At 36.6% G+C, this 19,595-nt stretch overlaps 1 pseudogene; it reads right to left on the reverse strand.

Annotated features, from left to right (window-relative positions):
- LOC149256461 (uncharacterized) overlaps positions 1 to 19,595 on the reverse strand; it is a 51,285-nt pseudogene that overhangs the window by 29,665 nt on the left and 2,025 nt on the right.

A 19,595-nucleotide genomic window follows, 5' to 3' on the forward strand; every position in this document is an offset into this window, starting at 1 on the left:
TTAGCTTTTTCAGGTTTGGGTAGTGGTTTAGGATTCTTTTCAGGATTTTTTTGCTTAGTCATGCACACAAATCAAATGCTAATTTCTACCCCAAAACAGCAACAAATCTGTAGGAAAGCGGGCAGGGGAGCAAGGCTATTACATGCTCCGTATGCAGGTTCTTACCTTTCGTTTTTAAAACCCAATTCTCTCCTAGTAGGTACTTACACAACTCTGAAAAGAACAAATGGCTGCACTCCTCCCCGGAAACGGCACCAAAATGTCGAGTAGTAAAAAGGGTATTTTTCACCTCTATTTACCCTACATTAATTGTCAATATAGGCACGATTTGTTATCTCAAAGAGTGTACTCAATCTGAGGTGGTCATTTGTCAGAGTAATGCTAGTAGTATAGTGCTTTTGAATACAAGAGTAAATGGATGCTTGAAATGAAATCTACTTTCAAAAAAAGAAACTTTTAGCACTTTGAGATCTAAATCATTCACAACAACAACTTATTAGTCAAGGGTGCAGTAGTGATAACTCATCCCTTTGTAAACTGATGGAATTGAGAAGAAAATTAAGGAAAAGATCATCAACCTGGGAACTGGACAACAACTGTCAATATTCACTACAGTTTCAGATCGTTTGTGCACACTAAAGCAATGATAATTCAAATGGCAGGAAATAGAACAACGACTAATCTATTTAACTCAATTGAACAACAAAGCTTTAACCTACGAAATGGACAGTAATTGCAATCTTCACTTTCATCCCTTTGTAAACTGATGGAATTGAGAAGCAAATTAAGGAAAAGATCATCAACCTGGGAACCAGACAGCAACTGTCAATATTCACTACAGTTTCAGATCGTTTGTGCACACTAAAGCAATGATAATTCAAATGGTAGGAAATAGAACAACGACTAATCTATTTAACTCAATTGAACAACAAAGCTTTAACCTACGAAATGGACAGTAATTGCAATATTCACTTAGAAATGATTTAAACAACAAACATAAATGGGACAACAAATTAAAGGAAGCTATGAAATATTGAACAACAACTTAAACCAAATGTAAATACACAACAAACTAAACCAAATGCTATACGCAACACTTGTCTGTTAAAGGAACAGTAATCTGAATTTTAGCATAATAATGAATAATCTCGGTTATAAAGAAACAACAACTGCAATCACGGTGGAACAACAGTTCAAATGAACAACAATCACATTTGAAAGTAAACCGTAGATAAATAGACAGTGATACCGATTTATGTATACACAGCACTATTACTCTGTAATCGAATAGCAACGGAAATCTGTTAAGGAACAACAATGTTATGTAACAACAACACGATATAACTTTAGGACAAATAACATAACATCTTTATGCAGAGAATAACCTTACTATTTGAATGGGAATCAAAATATAATAGAGCTAATACATGAAATAAGGAACAACAGATTACTGAACAAAATAGATAAGAGAAAGCAAACCACATATGACTCGAAATCGAGAATTAATAGTACAGGAAGCAAGTGATCCACCAGGGTCGGGCCCTTAGCCTCCAAGGACGCACTGCTTATAATTACTCCAGAATCAAAGATGTAACGACACCAAGATTTATATATTAAACATCAAAATAGAGTTACAGTGAATCGCTCTTTTAGAGAGAGTCGATGATCAAAGTTTCAAATACAAAAGAGAATTTCATAAAAAGAACAATAGTCCTTTTTTCGGGCTAGTAGTGCTGCCCTTCTTATAACAGCCGAGTGGAGATATCAATGATACAAAGAATCATTAAGGTAGCGATCCCTCAGGATCAGAGGATCCTGAGGGATTCTCCATACTGTTAGCTCTTAGTCATCTTCTCGTTCTCTTGCGCCGATTTGGTATCTCCTCTTCCTTTTCTTGGTTTGTACACTCCAGTCTGGATCTTCTCGTTTGGATGTGGTTCCCTGTCAAAGGGACAACAGTTGATGGCATCTTGTCATTTCCTTTAGATTGGTAATTTTCCGTTTTCCCCTTTTTCTGCATAGAAAAGGGTAATTATTAGTCATCTTACGTTGCACATAAATCTTATAAATTTTATCATAATCTCTTGTCATAGACCTAGTTCATAATGTAAAGAGGTTATGAATTTTAAAGAAAATATGACAAAATAGATAATAATAACATACCTTCTCTAGTGCTCAATCGCTGGTAAGACCAAATTCGAATTTACTTCCTATAAATAGACCAGGGACTGCTATAAATAGGAAGGAACCCAGAAATGCTATTTTTAGAAGATGTTATTTTTAGCAATTTCACCTCTCACCCAAGGTGGCCAAAATGCTCATTGCCCAAACTACTATTTTTACCAATTTCTATTTTTACATTTCTTGTTGCACACTTTTCAACACTCTCTCTCAACAAGAAAGGCTTCCTCTTGAACCCGATTTTGTAACTTTTGAATGTTCTGCATGCAACATATCTACAGAGTGCGGTTGCTCTAGCAATCACTCGGAACAAAAAAAAAACTCCCAATTGACCACTCTGTTGGGCTAGAAACATACTCTGATGTTTAAGTTCTACCTGCTGCTGAGTGCTCCCTCTCTGACCTCTGCACTACTGCAACATCTCCATGCATCTCGCACCATTGCATCCTTCTCTATGCTACCCTGCACTGTGCAACACACTTGTGCCTCTCGCATTACTGCAGCCTGCATGCTCTGCGCTATCCTAGAATTCCCTGCACTTTAGCTCTCTTTTCCACTCCATCCCCATCTATCTCTACCCAATCAATCAGTTCCTGCTGCTCCATATCGGGGCTCTCGTAGCAAGGTCTCATCCAAGAGGTTGGGTACCTCAAGGATCCTGCCCCTCCTCCTTGGGACGATCACTCCACATCGCCCCACCTCTTACCTGGAGGTATGGCTGCATGTGATCCCTCAAACCACTTGGCTTGAAGTTTCCCCCTACTGGAGGTCTCTGCATGAGTAGATGTCTCTACTTGATCTCCTCTCAGCTTCCCCTGTTGTGGCTGCTCCACAACCTCCGAAAGCTGCTGCACCAATCGTGGATCCTCCACAATCGTCTGAGAATTTTTCTGGTGCTGCATGTTGAGAGGTAATATACCCTCCCTCTCAACCACCAAGTATCCATCAGTTGCCTTGCTGCTCAAGGCTTTGCATGCTTCTTGAACCTCAAGAGCATATAGGTTCTTGACTCGTGAACCGATCTGCTTCACCTGTCTAGTGATGATGTGTCTAAGGAAAACTTTTCCCTTACTAAAGACTACATCATAACCTCTATCTTCCAGCATCGTGATCAACACCAAGTTTCTCTTCAGTCCTGGTACCTACTTGACATCGGTCAAAGTAAGGCGAGCTCCATGATCCCTATGAAAAATAACCATGCCTACACCTGAGACACTATACTTTTCATCATTACCCATCGCTATGAGTATCTGGAGATCTTTCTCCTCCAAAGTAATAAACAAAATCTTATCGTCGATCATGTGGAAAGAAGCTCCATTGTCAAGAAACCAACCACTTCCCACCATGGATGAAACCATGCACGCGAAGTGTGTGAAATCCAACTCGAACTGTGAAGCAAGTGCCTCACCTTCAGATCCTTTCCCAGATCCTTTCTTGGATTTCCTCTGTGGATAATTTGTAACAAAAAGGCCCACCTCATGACAATGAAAGCATTGCACTATCGATTTGTCAACCTTCTTCCCACCATGGGAAGAACTAGATTTGTGAAGAGAAACCTTCTCCTTCCCCTTCTTCACCTTTCTTGCTAAGGCATAGTTCTCTTCATCCTCCATGGATGAAGAACCCTCTCTGGTGCTCCATCTAATCTCCTCCTGCATCAAATCCAACCATAGTCATTCCCAATCTGGCAGTTTCTCCCTTCCATTAACTGAGTCCTAGTAGCTATGCCAACTCTTAGGAAGGCCAAGGAGTGCTAGACTCACCATGTCATCATCAGATGTCATGAGCCCTTCACTTGGAAGCTCATCCCTGCATGAGGTGAGCTTGTTCAGATACAGAGAGATCGTGTCCCAACTTTCACTCTTGATCTTTCGAAGTTTGTCCTTCAGTGCCAGCTTCCTCTGATCACTACTATTCTGATAAAGATCTTTCAATGTTTTCCACATCGAAAACAGAGTCTCCTTCCCATGGAGACCCGAGACTATGTGATCTTGAACTCCCTCCAGGATGATTCTCCTAGCTCTAGCCACACACTTCCTCCATTCCACCAACTCTTGGGCATTAGATCCTGAGGGCTTGGGGACTTCTTGATCAATGAAGTCCTTCACCCTGTTATCCTCTAATACTGCATCCATGCGATCCTTCCAGGCTATATAGTTTGAGCTGCCATCCAGTGCATACTCACGCCTCAAACCATAGAATGCCATTGATGAAATCTGAAATGTGATAAGAACTTGATATCTATATCTAGAAACCACAAACTTCTTCCTTCTTATATACTATTCTTCCTTGATCACCTGTGCTCCAATACCATGTAGAATTTTCTCTACAAATCAGCTAGCTCACTAATATCATGTAGAAATTTCACCTACAGATCAAACTGATATATGCAATGTACTAAAGCATAATACTAGATCTACATCTACCATAAACTTTACAGAAGCTAATCAGCCATGAGCAACATCAAGCATGAACACATATAACTGATAAGAAGGAATCAATCACACATAACACAAAAGAATGTATCCGAGAAAAGTAGTAGCCTAAAACCCCATCTCTATATTATCAATCAAGTGGAAATCCTCAACAACATACAAAAAGAATCAGCTCAAAAGCTATCCTGCTCTCTCTGTACTCTGATGATGTAGCTCATGGACTACCTAGGCCTAAATATAGGCTACACAAGTCCTCCAAGCTCCTATTTCCTTGCGCAGTTTTAATTGGGGTCCAATTACAAAACACATGTAAATTGGCCTGATCATACCTGCTGTCAACCTCAAGTCCAACTACGCAATCCTTCAGGACTCAAGTTCCTCATGCATGCAAGGAATACTTACTAGAAGTATCCTAGCAACTGATAAAACACTGTCTCGCCATTTGATCTCAACTGGATCTCTGTCTGAACTACCATGCATTAGTTATCCATGAGAAAATACTCAATTATCTGAAATAATAGTTTTCACATGCATGCAAGCATCAACAAACTATATCTCATTAATTGAACAACTTGTTAAAATAATCTAACTGAACTTGACTAAGTTAAACTAAGTCAACTAATCCTCTCAATATAGAAATCATTCTTAATTCCTCAATCAGTGGAGCAAATCAAGGACACATGCCCTAATTAGTGGAGAAATAATTGCATGTTCTCACAAAGACTTCAAGTTTGCTTTTCCTTAACTAATTAACTCGTGGAGAATTAATTAATTAATATTCCGAACTGCTGGTAAGAACAAATTCAAATTTACTTCCTATAGATAGACCCGAGATTGCTATAAGTAGGAAGGGACCTAGAAATGCTATTTTTAGAAGATGATAGTTTTAGCAGTTTCACCTCTCACCCAAGGTGGCCAAAATGTTCATTGGCCAAACTGCTATTTTTAGCAATTTCTATTTTTACATTTCTTGTTGCACACTTTTCAACACTCCCTCTCAACAAGAAAGGCTTCCTCTCAAACCTAATCCTATAACTCTGGAATGTTCTGCATGCAACACATCTACCAAGTGCGGTTGCTCCAACAATCACTTAGAACAAAAAAACTCCCAACTAACCACTCTGTTGGGCTAGAAACATACTCTGATGCTGAAGCTCTACCTGCTTCTGACAAGTGCTCCCTCTCTGACCTCTTCGCTACTGCAACATCTCCATGCAACTCCAACCGTTGCACCCTTCTCTGTGCTACCCTGCACTGTGCAACACACTTGTGCCTCTTGCATTACTGCAGCCTGCATGCTCTGCATTGTCCTAGGATTCCCTGCATTGTAGCTCTCTCTTCCGCTCCATCCGCATCTGTCTCTACTCAATCAATCAGTTCCTGCTACTCCATATTGGAGCTCCCGTAGCAAGGTCTCATCCAAGAGGTTGGGTACCTCAAGGATCCTGCCCCTCCTCCTTGGGATGATCACTCCACATTGCCCCACCTCCTACCTGGAGGTATGGCTACATGTGATCCCTCAGCCCACCTGGCTCGAAGTTTCCCCCTACTGGAGGTCTCTGCATGAGTAGATGTCTCTACTCGATCTCTTCTCAACTTCCCCTCTTGTGGCTGCTCCACAACCTCGAGAAACTACTGCACCAACCGTGGCTCCTCCACAATCTTCTGAGACTTTTTCTGGCGCTACATGTGGAGAGGTAATATACCCTCCTTCTCAACCACCAAGTCTCCATCAGTTGCCTTGCTGCTCAAGGCTTTGCATGCATCTTGAACCTCAAGAGCATACAGGTTCTTGACCCGTGAACCAATCTACTTCACTTGTCTAGTGATGATGTGTCTAAGGAAAACCTTTCCCTTACTAAAGACTATATCATATCCTCTATCTTCTAGCATCGCGATCGACACCAAGTTTCTCTTCAGTCCTGGTACATACTTGACATCGGTGAAGGTAAGGCGAGCTCCATGCTCCCTCTGAAAAGTAATTGTGCCTACACCTGAGACACTATACTTTTCATCATTACCCATCGCTATGAGAATATAGAGATCTTTCTCCTCCAAAGTATTGAACAAACTCTTGTCGCCAGTCATGTGGAAAGAAGCTCCACTGTCAAGAAACCGACCACTTCCCACCATGGATGAAACCATTCATGTGAAGAGTGTGAAATCCAACTCGAAATGTGAAGCAAGTGCCCCACCTTCAAATCCTTCCCTGGATCCTTTCTTGGATTTCCTCTGTAGAAAATTTGTAACAAAATGGCCCACCTCATGACAACGAAAGAAAGAATTACACTTTCTATTTGTCAACCTTCTTCCCACCATGGGAAGAACTGGATTCAGGAAGAGAAACCTTCTCCTTCTCCTTCTTCACCTTACTTGCTAAGGCACAGTTCTCTTCATCCTCCATGGATGAAGAACCATCTATGGTGCTCCGTCTGATCTCCTCTTGCATCAAATCCGACCATAGTCGTTCCTAATCTGGAAGTTTCTCCCTTCCATTAACCGAGTCTTGGTTGTTGTGCCAGCTCTTAGGAAGGCCAAGGAGTGCTAAACTCACCATGTCATCATCAGATGTCACGACACCTACACTTGCAAGTTCATCCCTACATGAGGTGAGATTGTTCAGATACATAGAGATCGTGTCCCCACTTTCACACTTAATCTTTCGAAGTTTGTCATTCAGTGCCAACTTCCTCTGATCATTGTTGTTCTGATAAAGATATTTCAATGTTCTCCACATAAAAAATGGAGTCTCCTTCCCATGGAGGCTTGAGACTATGTGATCTCGAACTCCTTCCAAGATGATTCTCTTGGCTCTAGCCACACACTTCCTCCATTCCGCCAACTCTTGGGCATTAGATCCCAAGGGATTGGGGACTTCTTGATCAATGAAGTCCTTCACCCTGTTATCCTCTAATACTACCTCCATGCGATCCTTCCAGGCTATATAGTTTGAGCTACCATCCAGTGCATACTCAAGCCTCAAACCATAGAACGCAATTGATGAAATCTGAAATGCGATAAAAACTCGATATCTATATCTAGAAACCACAAATTTCTTCCTTCTTGTATACTATTCTTCCTTGATCACCTGTGCTCTTATACCATGTAGAATTTTCTCTACAAATCAGCTAGCTCACTGATATCATGTAGAAATTTCACCTATAGATCAAACTGATATATGCAATGTACTAAAGCATAATACTAGATCTACATCTACCATAAACTTTGCGAAAACTAATCAACCATGAGCAACATCAAGCACGAACACATATAACTGATAAGAAGGAATCAATCACACATAACACAGAAGAATTTATTTGGGAAAATCACTAGCCTAAAACCCCATCTCTATATTATCATTCAAGTGAAAATCCTCAACAACATACAAAAAAAATCAGCTCAAAAGCTATCCTGCTCTCTCTGTACTCTGATGATGTAGCTCATGGACTAGCTAGGCCTGAATATATAGGCCACACAAGTCCTCCAAGCTCCTATTTTCTTGCACAGTTTTGATTGGGGTCCAATTACAAAACACATGTAAATTGGCCTGATCATACCTGCTGTCAACCTTAAGTCCAACTACGCAATCCTTGAGGACTCAAGTTCCTCTTGCATGCAAGGAATACTTACTAGAAATATCCTAACAACTAACAGAACACTGTCGCACCATTTGATCTCAACTGGGTCTCTGTTTGAACTGCCATGCATCAATTATTCATAAGAAAATACTCAGTTATCTGAAATAACAGTTGTCACATTCATGCAAGCATCAACAAACTATATCTCATTAATTTAACAACTTGTTAAATTAATCTAATTGAACTTGACTAAGTTAAACTAAGTCAACTGATCCTCTCAATATAAAACTCATACTTAATTCCTCAATCAGTGGAGCAAATCAAGGACACATTCCCCAATTAGTGGAGAAATAATTGCATGTTCTCACAAAGGCTTCAAGTTTGTTTTTCCTTAACTAATTAACTCGTGGAGAATTAATTAATTAATATTCCAAACTGCTGGTAAGACCAAATTCGAATTTACTTCCTATAGATAGACTAGGGACTGCTATAAATAGGAAGGGACCCAGAAATGCTATGTTTAGAAGATGCTATTTTTAGCAATTTCACCTCTCACCCAAGGTGGCCAAAATGCTCATTAGTCAAACTGCTATTTTTAGCAATTTGTACTTTTACATTTCTTATTGCACACTTTTCAACACCATTATTGTCTACTATAACTTAAAATAATTAGCTAACAACACAATAACAATATAACCTCTAACTTTATACGATTTGAAATGATCCGTTTATGTGCAAGGATATTGTGAGTCAATATCATGTTCTTATTATTTAAGTTCTATAATAATAATCATACATGTGTTTTTTCTAATGATAATTTTAAGGAAATCTTTAAGATGGTTAGTTCTTAAAAATATTAATAATTAAAAATTATATATATTTTGAAAGAGTGATTTTACATCTATTTTATATTATAAATTTTGGTTTTATTTCATATAATTTTTAATGTAAAATTTAATTAATCATAAACCTATTAAATCAATCATCCAAAGTTTTTAAAATTTAATTTAATTCCATAAAATTTTTAATATAAAATGCAATCATCAACTGAATCAACAACACACAATTCCTAAAATCTGTTGGAATTAATAATTTTTTTACTAAATGTAAGAGAAATAGGAAACTCAATTGTCTTTTTGTTGAATCATTCTACGAGATTTGAATAAAAGGGTTAAAAGATCAGTAAAATACAATGCAAGGAATCTAATGGATCTTAAAAGATCTCGTGATGCAGTACAATATAATGCAAAGAATTTAACGGTTTCGACTTTATTTGGATTTTTGTTTTAATATCGCTCTATTTAATTTTAATAATAATTGCGTTATATATTATTAAAAAAAAATATTTTTATTATTTTTTTTATAAAATAATAAATTTAATTACATATATAAATATATTAATTATTAGCTTTCAATTATAATTATATTTACGGAAACAATATGTTTATATATATATTATTTTTTCTTTAAGGAAAAGCAATGTTATTTTATTTACAAAGATAAGTAAATTATGTTTTTTTACGTCAATGCGTTTGGAACCATTTATTGTGGTTCATGATCAGATTAAGATGATGAACCACAATAAGTGGTTCGAACTGCATTTACCTAAAAAAATCTTTCTCATTTATCCAGAAACGACTTTTTATAAAATCACGAATCACAAAAACTTGCATTCAGAAAAATTACATTTTATAAATACATAGAGAAAGAGTGTATTCATACAAGATCTACCCAAATCCATGTAGTGACCACAAAAATAACTACGTCTCCCATAAGAAGAAATGCATCTTTATATTGATCCATAAGAAGACATGCATCTTTACATCATTGATCCCAAGGACCACACAAAAACACAAAAAAGAGCTCAGAATACAACTCATGAACATTTTGATTAAAAAATAGAATATATTGCAAAAATACAACGCGAAAAACCCTGTACATATAACAAGATGACCATAAACCCAACTCAAAAGCTCATTGGCAAGCAAACCTAAAAGCCAAAACCCTAAGCAGCGAAAGAGTGAGTAGAGAGCAATAAATAAAGAGAGGTAGTGATGAAAAACTGCCATGACCAAAGCGTAGAACTGGTTCATGGCATACATTTGCAAACCCCAACTGGAGAAAACTCGCAACACACACATGAGCAAATCAGGAAGCAGTAATGGTAGTAGAACGATGAAGCTGACAAGGGAAAGAGAGGTGATAGAAAAAAACCACAACGAATGAAGTGCCTAACGACTTCAAGGCTTAACAATGACAAACCACATTAGGAGAAGACCCACATCAACCATGAGCAATGCAGGTGGAAGCAACAATGACTGCAAGAATGGTGGTTGCGACAGAAATGAATTAACACCCAAAAACAGACATGTCACCGAAACATCGGTGAGGCGAGGAGGCAATGACTATGGAGCACAAGCACAATTGACAGCCCAAACCAGAGAAGAGAGGTAGCTAGGGTACCCAATCGCCTCAACCCCTCGATTAAGTAAATTTTATATATTGACAATTGCATTGAATGAATTCAAAATATGTACAAATATTATAAATATATTTTGATCCGTAAACTGCCGTGGATATTCCACTGGACAGTTCGTCACAGCATATCTAATAATAATATATTAAAATATTGAATTTTTACACTATTACAATTTTATTAAAATTCTAGATCTATAGATTCAACTATGTTTAGTGCATGCATGTGAATGAAAATTATGCAAGAAATTAGAGAACGAAAAAATAAGCTCTCACACACACATAGGACACAAGATATGCTCTCTGTGAAACCTTTTCGGGAGAAAACCCAGCTGGAAGTTGAGGCCACTTCACTCTCTTTTGTCTGGAAATATGGCTACAGATACAAAGAAGTATTGTATGTGGCTCGTGGGCTGCTACAGTGCACATATCCTCTATGTGTGCTCTACTTCCTATCTCTCTTGGCTATATTTGCTCAACTATGGAACAAAATGATCTCGAAAGAATGGAATGTCTCTTCCTCCTAGTGGTCTGGTTATAACACAGCCCGATAGCCTACTAGTGGTTAAGTTTCACTACATCAACTCTTAACTAGAGTTACACTATAGACTCTTCTAGAGTGTTTTACATAAAAAACATGTGGCTAGCCTTTTTTCCATGAATAATGGGGGTTGACATGACATCCTCCCGAACTATAGGGGTGAAAATAGGAAAATCAAATTCTAAGTGGCATAGCTTTTGCGTACGGACTCCGATTGAGACACTTCTTGCACAGTTGGAAAGATCTTTGTGTGTAGAATAACATAAAAAGGTGCTACACTAAAGTCACAAAGTTTTATGCCCAAAAAACATTGTTTGATACCTTAAAACGCTCCTGAAAAGTTTCAGACCTCGTTTCTCCAAACTAAGTCCTGTCAGTAAAAATGATCCCATAAACCGATTCCTCCACTTTTTCCATTCCAAATGCATCGAATTAATACCAAACAATATAGTAATGCAATCCAGATCATATTTATATAAACATTATAAACTTATAAAGCAAAGTTAACATTTAAATATTTAATAACTATTCCAATGATAAATTAATTATTTTCCAAAACTTTGATCCTATTTTAATTTATTCGTTATATTTAAATCTACATAATATTATAATGGGTACACCATTTCTTTACACCATCATAAATTATAAATGATTTTATTCACAATAAACCAATTTTCCGCACCTAAATATCTACTTAACCCAAAAAAAATTGCATATGTGAAAGATGCCACATGACTTTGAAAAATATCTACTCAACCAAGAAATATTTTGCATATGCCACACGACTTTGAAAATTATTGGGTGCATTGTTTTTACCTTGGGCAGTTGTATCTAATATAGAAGACCATCTGACACAACACCACATACATAGTTTTTTCAATTATGTCACTAGTGGTTGAAGTACTATAAAGTTCTATATTAAAGCGTGCATAAAGAATATATTATAAAATCTAATGAAATGTCATCCCAATAATGCAAGTACATAGAGAGGATAGGGTTAGAATGGCTAAAGTCAAATACGACAAGGACCCACTATTTTCAAGGAGAAGGGACTAAGTGTAGGAAGAGAATATAGGACTTTATTAATTTACTTGGGGGTGGCCATTCTAATCTAATATGACAATGCAAGTACATAGAGAGGATAGGGTTAGAAGGGCTAAACTTAAATACGACAAAGACCCACTATTTTCAAGAAGGATTCAAGTGTACACGAGAATATATGGCTTTATCAATTTACTTGAGGGGCCCATTCTAATCTAATATGACATTCATTTCACACTGAACAACATTGTTTGTAATGAATTTGAACATCTTGTGACAGAGTGTACATATGGATTGGGTGACATCTGGTCAGACCTGGCATACAAATTTTTCTTCCACCAAGATAGAACTTCAAGAGGAACAATTGTATGTAATTATTAATTTATTTATGGTAAGCATAACAATGATGTGGATTATATATATAATTTTAGAGTATATACATTAGCCTTAAATATTATATCACACATGGTATGTAATAATTGGTATAGAAATTTCAGTAACAATTTTTTTTACCCAACTCATCCATATATAATTATTTTTTTGTTTTACCCAACCCATTCATATATAATTATTTTTATCTTTATTTTTTATTTTTATACAAAGTTAATATTAATTTTAGAGTGTTATATAAGTTTCAAGTTGAATTTAATTATTCTATAAAATCATATCTCGTAATAGGTGTAATAGGTGGTAGGTGATCTTGTATAATTTCTTAAAATAAATAAGTTGTATAATTTAAGCAAAGATTTTTGGTTCAAAATGTGCCGGCCAAAAAATTTTCTTATGTGATTTCTACGGAAAGACTTCATTTAATTCATTATGGATCATTGAAAATTGAATACAGAAAAAAGTTATATAATTTCATAAAATAAATAAGTTGTAATGTTTTAATGGTATTGATATAGGTGTTGGTGTGGGGTGATCGTTTATGATGGTAGAGGAAAACAATAGAATTCCTTTGAATGGGGTATGGGTAGAGCACCAAATAGTCAAGTAAAGGCATTGGTTCAATTCTAGGGACTAAGTTTTGTTGGTGTAAGTTATATAAGAAATTTAATTGTCATAGAAAATTTCACATTAGTTATCAAATTTATGTATTTTTCTTCGACTAATGGCACACTTGTAAGAATCGTATGACATCACGAGAGAGCTTAACAAGATGGCATATCATTGGAATTATAACATCTTAAGATGAAGAAGTGGGGTCGACCTCCCCTACCTCTTAAACTTCAAATTATAGTTATTTATTTGATTTGCGTGAAAAATAAATGGCACATTAAATGGCATGGACTACTTAACCTTGAAACATGATGTTTAGGTGCATAACCTTAATTATCTTGATACACTATTTTGGAATAGAGCTTCTAGAATTTAATTTTATTATTAATAACATTAGGAGGATGGTAGAGATTTAACCTTCATAGAATATTCTAGAATATTCTGAATAATAGTCATAAATCTAAAGTTAAGATTTATCTCAAAAGTAGTTATGCTCTTTCTACCATTTTAATTAAATTATTAACTAGCTTAGCCATATAAATTAAATGAATGCTAAACCCCTATAGGCATCATTCCATAATAATAATAAAAACACTTCACAATACATATCACATTGCTAAAATTGGAAAAAACATAAAAATTAACCAAATTATATTATTATTATTATTATACAAAGAATTGTGTTGATAAACATATCTATTTTAGACTAGTGCTTTCAAATTTTTAATTTAATTACCAATGATAATTTAGTTAGTTTTTATCATTTTTTTTAGTTTTAGCAATGTGAGATGTATTATGAAGTATGAAATAAGTGTTCATAATTCTTATTATGAATTGATTCCTATCTGCATTTACCAACCATTTAAATTATATGGTTATGCTAGTATATAAGCTACACAAATATGCATTTAAAAAAATATGTAACAAGATGCTTAATCATGGACATTCACTTTTGCTTTACCGTGGAGGCTTTGTTATAATACAATGGGCCAATACCATGGTTTATCAATATTACATGCCCAAAAATCCATAACTCATTTCATATGACACTTGTTCATATGACATTCTTTTAATTAATTAATTTAATTAAAAGGGAAAAACGAGCATAACTACTTTGGAGATAAATATCAATATTTGATTTGTGAATACTATTAAGAATATTTATGCCGTAAGGCGTTTCCCTTTGAAATCAACTCTCCTCTGAAGGTACGTGTACATTCATGGACCCTTGATTTAAGTGTTAGACGATTAAAATAACCATCTGATTGATCTTATCGGTATTAAATTTGTTATTAACAGGTCAATCGTCGTTGCTCATACTACTTCTTGCTCGGCACTACGCGATAGGTCAACCGCCCTGGCTCACACTAGCACTACTTCCTCCTCCTAGCTGGTCACCCAAACTCTCATTCTCGTCCTCTACCACTGCGAAATGTTGCTCTGGAACTTCTCTAGGGTTTTGTGGTTTCTCTCCACGGTTTCTTAGGTAAGTGAGTTTCTGGTTTTTGTGTAACCTGGTGTAGATGCGTTTTTATTTTTCATATCCAACTTTTTGATATATGTGGATCAGAACATATTTTCACTCTATGCAGGGTCTGTTGTTTAATATTTGTTCTAAATACTGGATCGATTCCTGCATGATGGAGGTTTTTGATTGCACAGCTGTTTTGGAACTTTGGTTGCATAAAACCTAATGAAAGGCTCTCTTTGAATCAGTGGAGAAATGGAAGTAGATCTGGGGCTGCTTGGCTCAGATTCTTTGTTTCTGACTACCACATCGAATCCAATTTCTGATATCTGTATAGAATCAAAATGCGATGAATACCTATTTCCTTTCCATGTGGGTTGTGAGCAGTGCATCTGGAAATTCCTGCAAAATATGTCTCTGGCCAATTCAAGACATCTGACGCCGCAGTAGGGGAGGATGAGTAATAGTAAGACTGCTACATAACAAGCCTATTGAAAGCAATCAAACTCAACATTTAGCTGCAATAACTTTTCAAGCCTAGCTGACAAATATTTCCATCTTATGGTAGAGTAACGAGATTGGCCCTTGTTACGCAATTGAGAGAGATTAGCTCATGGTTTATGGCTGCAATCATTTTCAAGCCGTGTTGCATATCTCCATTTCATGGTAGTGCTCAAACAAGATTGACACTAATGTGTTTCCTGGAGGCACGAGAAAAACATAAACAACTCGGAAGAGTTCAGTGAGAGATGGAAGAGGTCGGCCTTCAAGGGGATTTGGTTTCCTCCTTTACATGGCACAAGATCTTGGAACCACTTATCGTTGTGTGGGTGTTTGGGATGGTTATCATGAAAGAGTGGATATCATTCCCAATGATTAGGGCAATCGAATTACTCCTTCCATGGTTGCCTTCATAGAAAATGAATGCCTCATCAGAGAGCCTGCCAAGAATCAAGTCGTTTCAACCCTTCAAACACTATTTTTGATGCCAAGATGTTGAGTGGCAAGCATTTCTCTGATTCCTCTATCCAAGCTGATAAGAGCCTTTGGCCCTTTTTTATTATTTCCAAAACTAATGATAAGCCCTTGATCCAAGTAACTTTTAAGGGAGAAGAGAAAACCTTTGTGGCCAAGGAAATCTCTTCAATGGTATTTCTTAACATGAAAGAAATCACCCAAGCATACCTGGGTTGTCAAGTGAATAAAGCTGTCATTACCGTTCCCGCTTATTATAACAATTCACAGAGGCAAGCCACTAAGTACTGAAAGCAAATAATGAGGGAAATGGAGATTCTCCGAAGGGAAAATTCTCCACAAATCGTGCAGTGTTATGGCATATTCAATTGAGGAGGAGAGATCTCTTTTGCTTTGGAGTACATGGATGATGGTACCCTTGCGCAGGTTCTTCAAGCCCACAACAAAATATGAGAACATTATTTGGCTGAGGTTTCCAGGGAGGTGCTCAAGGGCTTACATTACCTACACCAGAACAAAATTGTTCACCGTGATATAAAGCCCTCCAATTTGTTGATCAACAAGAGAAGAGAACAACAATCTTGTGACCTGTCTCCCCTCCTGCAGTATCTTCTCTGGGTTTCTTATGCATAATCTGAGTAATTTTATCAATGACTCTGTAAGGAAATCTCTTCTGTGGCCTTTCGATCTGATTTCACAAGGTTGGTTTTGTTTTTGCTTAGAACCAATTCATAGGATAAGGACTTCCATCAAGCCTAAATGTTGTCACTGTATTTTCATGGAATTTTCATTGATAAGCCTCCATGGCCGTGGATCTGATACACTTTCCATCGTTGCTTCTTCCACTGCATTGTATTTCTGTTCTTACAATTGTAACTTTTTATTAGTTGATGTATGCAGAGGATGGATTGGCTTGCATTCTTGTTCTTTAGTGTCCAATAATAGATAAGATTTATTTCAAAGACCAATTTGTTTGGACCATGGAATCACCATTTTTATGTCTGTCCTTCATTATCTAAGCATAAATGGCATTTGTTTAACTTTACACCATGAATTCACAATTGTTGTCACTGCTCAACTCATTTAGTTCACAGTCTTTAATATCTGCTCTTATTTTTTCAAACTTTGTAACTCTCAGGATGTTATATTCAAGTTGTTTTGATGGCTTAGTTGTTGCTATAGGGCAGCCATGCAAACAGTTCAAGTGCAAATGATTTTCCTGATCATCAAAGGAACTTAATACATGTCCTACAAATTGTGTTCATCCATTCAATGATTTTCTTACTAACTTGATAAATATTCAATCATCGAAAAGAAAAATCTTGTCTGACAAACTGTCCTTAATAAAATCCTGAGATTTTGCATTTCTTATTACTACATTCGTGAAAGTAGATGAAATGAGTTTGTTTTTCATGCACATCAGCAGAGCATATAAATATATGAAAGAGGTTCAGTAGTTGTTCAACATAGTAAAATCCCAATTAATCCCTTGTTCTATTGACCTGGGTGCACTGCCTATTAAGCAGATAGCACAGATAAAGGGTTTTGCATCAGCAATTACAACTTTTGGTTTTGTCATTAAACACTTTTTCTAGGCGGGGACCAATATACAGTTGTTTTCTTAATGTATTGAGTTATGATATGTTAATTTTTTTTGTTCTTCCAAGAAGCTCTGCGTATCACTGCAGTTAACTTGCCTAGATATAATGAAACTCTGGTGTCTTTTCTTAGAAATAGTTGTAATAGTTTTCCGGACTTACCAAGTGGTAACATGAAACATTATGTTGTCAACAATCCAATGCATCCAGATGGAGTTCAGTCGAGCAGAGAAGTACACTTATAGCCTTAATCAATGTGAAAATCAGATAAAACGACAGTATTGGTATAAAATCTATAAATCAATTCCAAAGACCAGGTGATGCCTCTGAAAATGAAAGGTTACTGTGTAATTTCTGGTAGGATTTATGTTGTTGGAGGCTCTCTGAGGAGAGATGCTTGTAGGGAAGCCATTGTTCATGTAGAGGAATATGTTCCTGACCTTGATTTATGGAGACCCATTGCAAATATGCCTAGAAAGAGATATGGCTACCTGGGTGTTGCTGTGGATGGGATTTTTTATGTAATCGGAGGGCTTAAGTTTGGTAAAAAGAATGGTTTCTCATTACAGCCTTATGCTTATGCAGGCTCTATGGATTCCTATGACCCCAAGACTAATACTTGGCTCAAGACCAAGGCCCTACCAATGGGGGGTTGTGTGATAAAGAGCCTCTGAAGATCTCTTTGACAAGGCTCTCTGGTTTCTAGGCCTCGCCCATAAACTATACCCTATTGTTTAATCTGGAAAGTCTCTCTGGTTTTTAGGCCTGATTTAGGACATGTACGCTATCGATTAAACTAATTGTTTAGCATGAAATACCAATAACAAGAGAAAAGATATAGACATTCAAAATAAAAATTTCATGATAAAGAAGCCCTTGATCTCCTTGATAAGGTTTTTTGGTTCTAAGTTGATCCATAACTATATCCTTTTTTTATTTAATTTGTTGGTTTGCATGAAACACTAGGACTGAGGAAAAAGACAACAACTCCCAATACAATATTTTTTCGGGGGCTCTTTATCATCAAAACCAGATAGGATTCATGAACTAGTTAATGGTGTGTGCATGATGCTTTTTTTTCTCTATTTTTCTTATACAGTCAAAATGCTCTCTAATTTTGGTGCTTAGGGGCGCTAAGCAATCAACTTGAGAGAATATATTCTCCTCTAATACTGTTATGGTGGTTACAATATTTCATGAGCTAGTGCCTATATAAAAATACACCATCAATCTTGGAATAATATTACATCTAAGCCTCATAATGGCCTTGAATGGCACAGGAGGTTTGATGGAATTGATTTCAATTATCCATCAATGATTATGAATCCAATGATATATTGATCACTCTGTGTGAAGTCTCTATGGTAAACAATCTGGAGACAAGCTATTTTCCTAAGATGTTTTGCAGTTGGGCTACTAAAATGTCCTATTATACAATATACTTACTGGTTAAGGGAATGCAAATCTCGAAGGATTGTCTCTAATCCATTGTTTATTTTGAAAGTTATGCTACAACATAACAACTCCTATTAGTGCGGATATGGAGACTCTCAGATTCTAGTCCTATGGTGAGTTGTTACCAAATTGGACTGATATCCTGATGTATTTGCTGAAGATCCAGTGGTCCTATTCTTTGTATGAACCCAAATGCTTCTATGCAAGGAGCTGATGAAATGCTTCCATTGGAGTAGACGTGTTTTCGGTTTGGAACAAACGAATAGAGCCAGTTATGTCTCGTACATCTGTATTAATCAAATGCTCCTATAGTCCCGCAAGGGAAAGAGCATCGCTGAACAATGCTTCCGATATTGGTGATATAATAAAGATAATGGTCACATGTCAAAACCAAAATAATTGCCCTGGAAATGATATATGCTATTGTGTATAGAAGAGAAATCACATGTAGAGTTGGATGTAAAATCACTGGGATTCCTCTTGAGATGGGGAGACAAAGTGGTAGCTATCGCCTTCCTAGTTTCTTCATCTGGGCTGTAGAGAAGCATGATTTCCACAACTTCCCTCATGAAAGACCTATTTATGGGTAGAGTACGAGTGCATAGCAGAGACACCCTTAAAATGAACATCATTTCTTCTCTATGTGGGTCTTCTATGAGTGAATCCAGGAATCTGTTAATGTCAACGTTAATATGATTCTGAATCCATCTAACAATACCCAAGTCATCTCCAAATTCGACATCATTGAGTTTCTTTCTAGTCACAAGCTCCAACAGGACCACACCAAAGATATATATGTCACTCTTCTCATTCACTTTGAGGATGTAAGAATACTCTGCACACATATCA

The sequence above is a fragment of the Pinus tabuliformis genome, chromosome 7 (genome assembly GCF_031772625.1).
Source record: "Pinus tabuliformis cultivar Carrire ecotype Pingquan chromosome 7, CPIR1, whole genome shotgun sequence".
NCBI classification, from domain to species: domain Eukaryota; kingdom Viridiplantae; phylum Streptophyta; class Pinopsida; order Pinales; family Pinaceae; genus Pinus; species Pinus tabuliformis.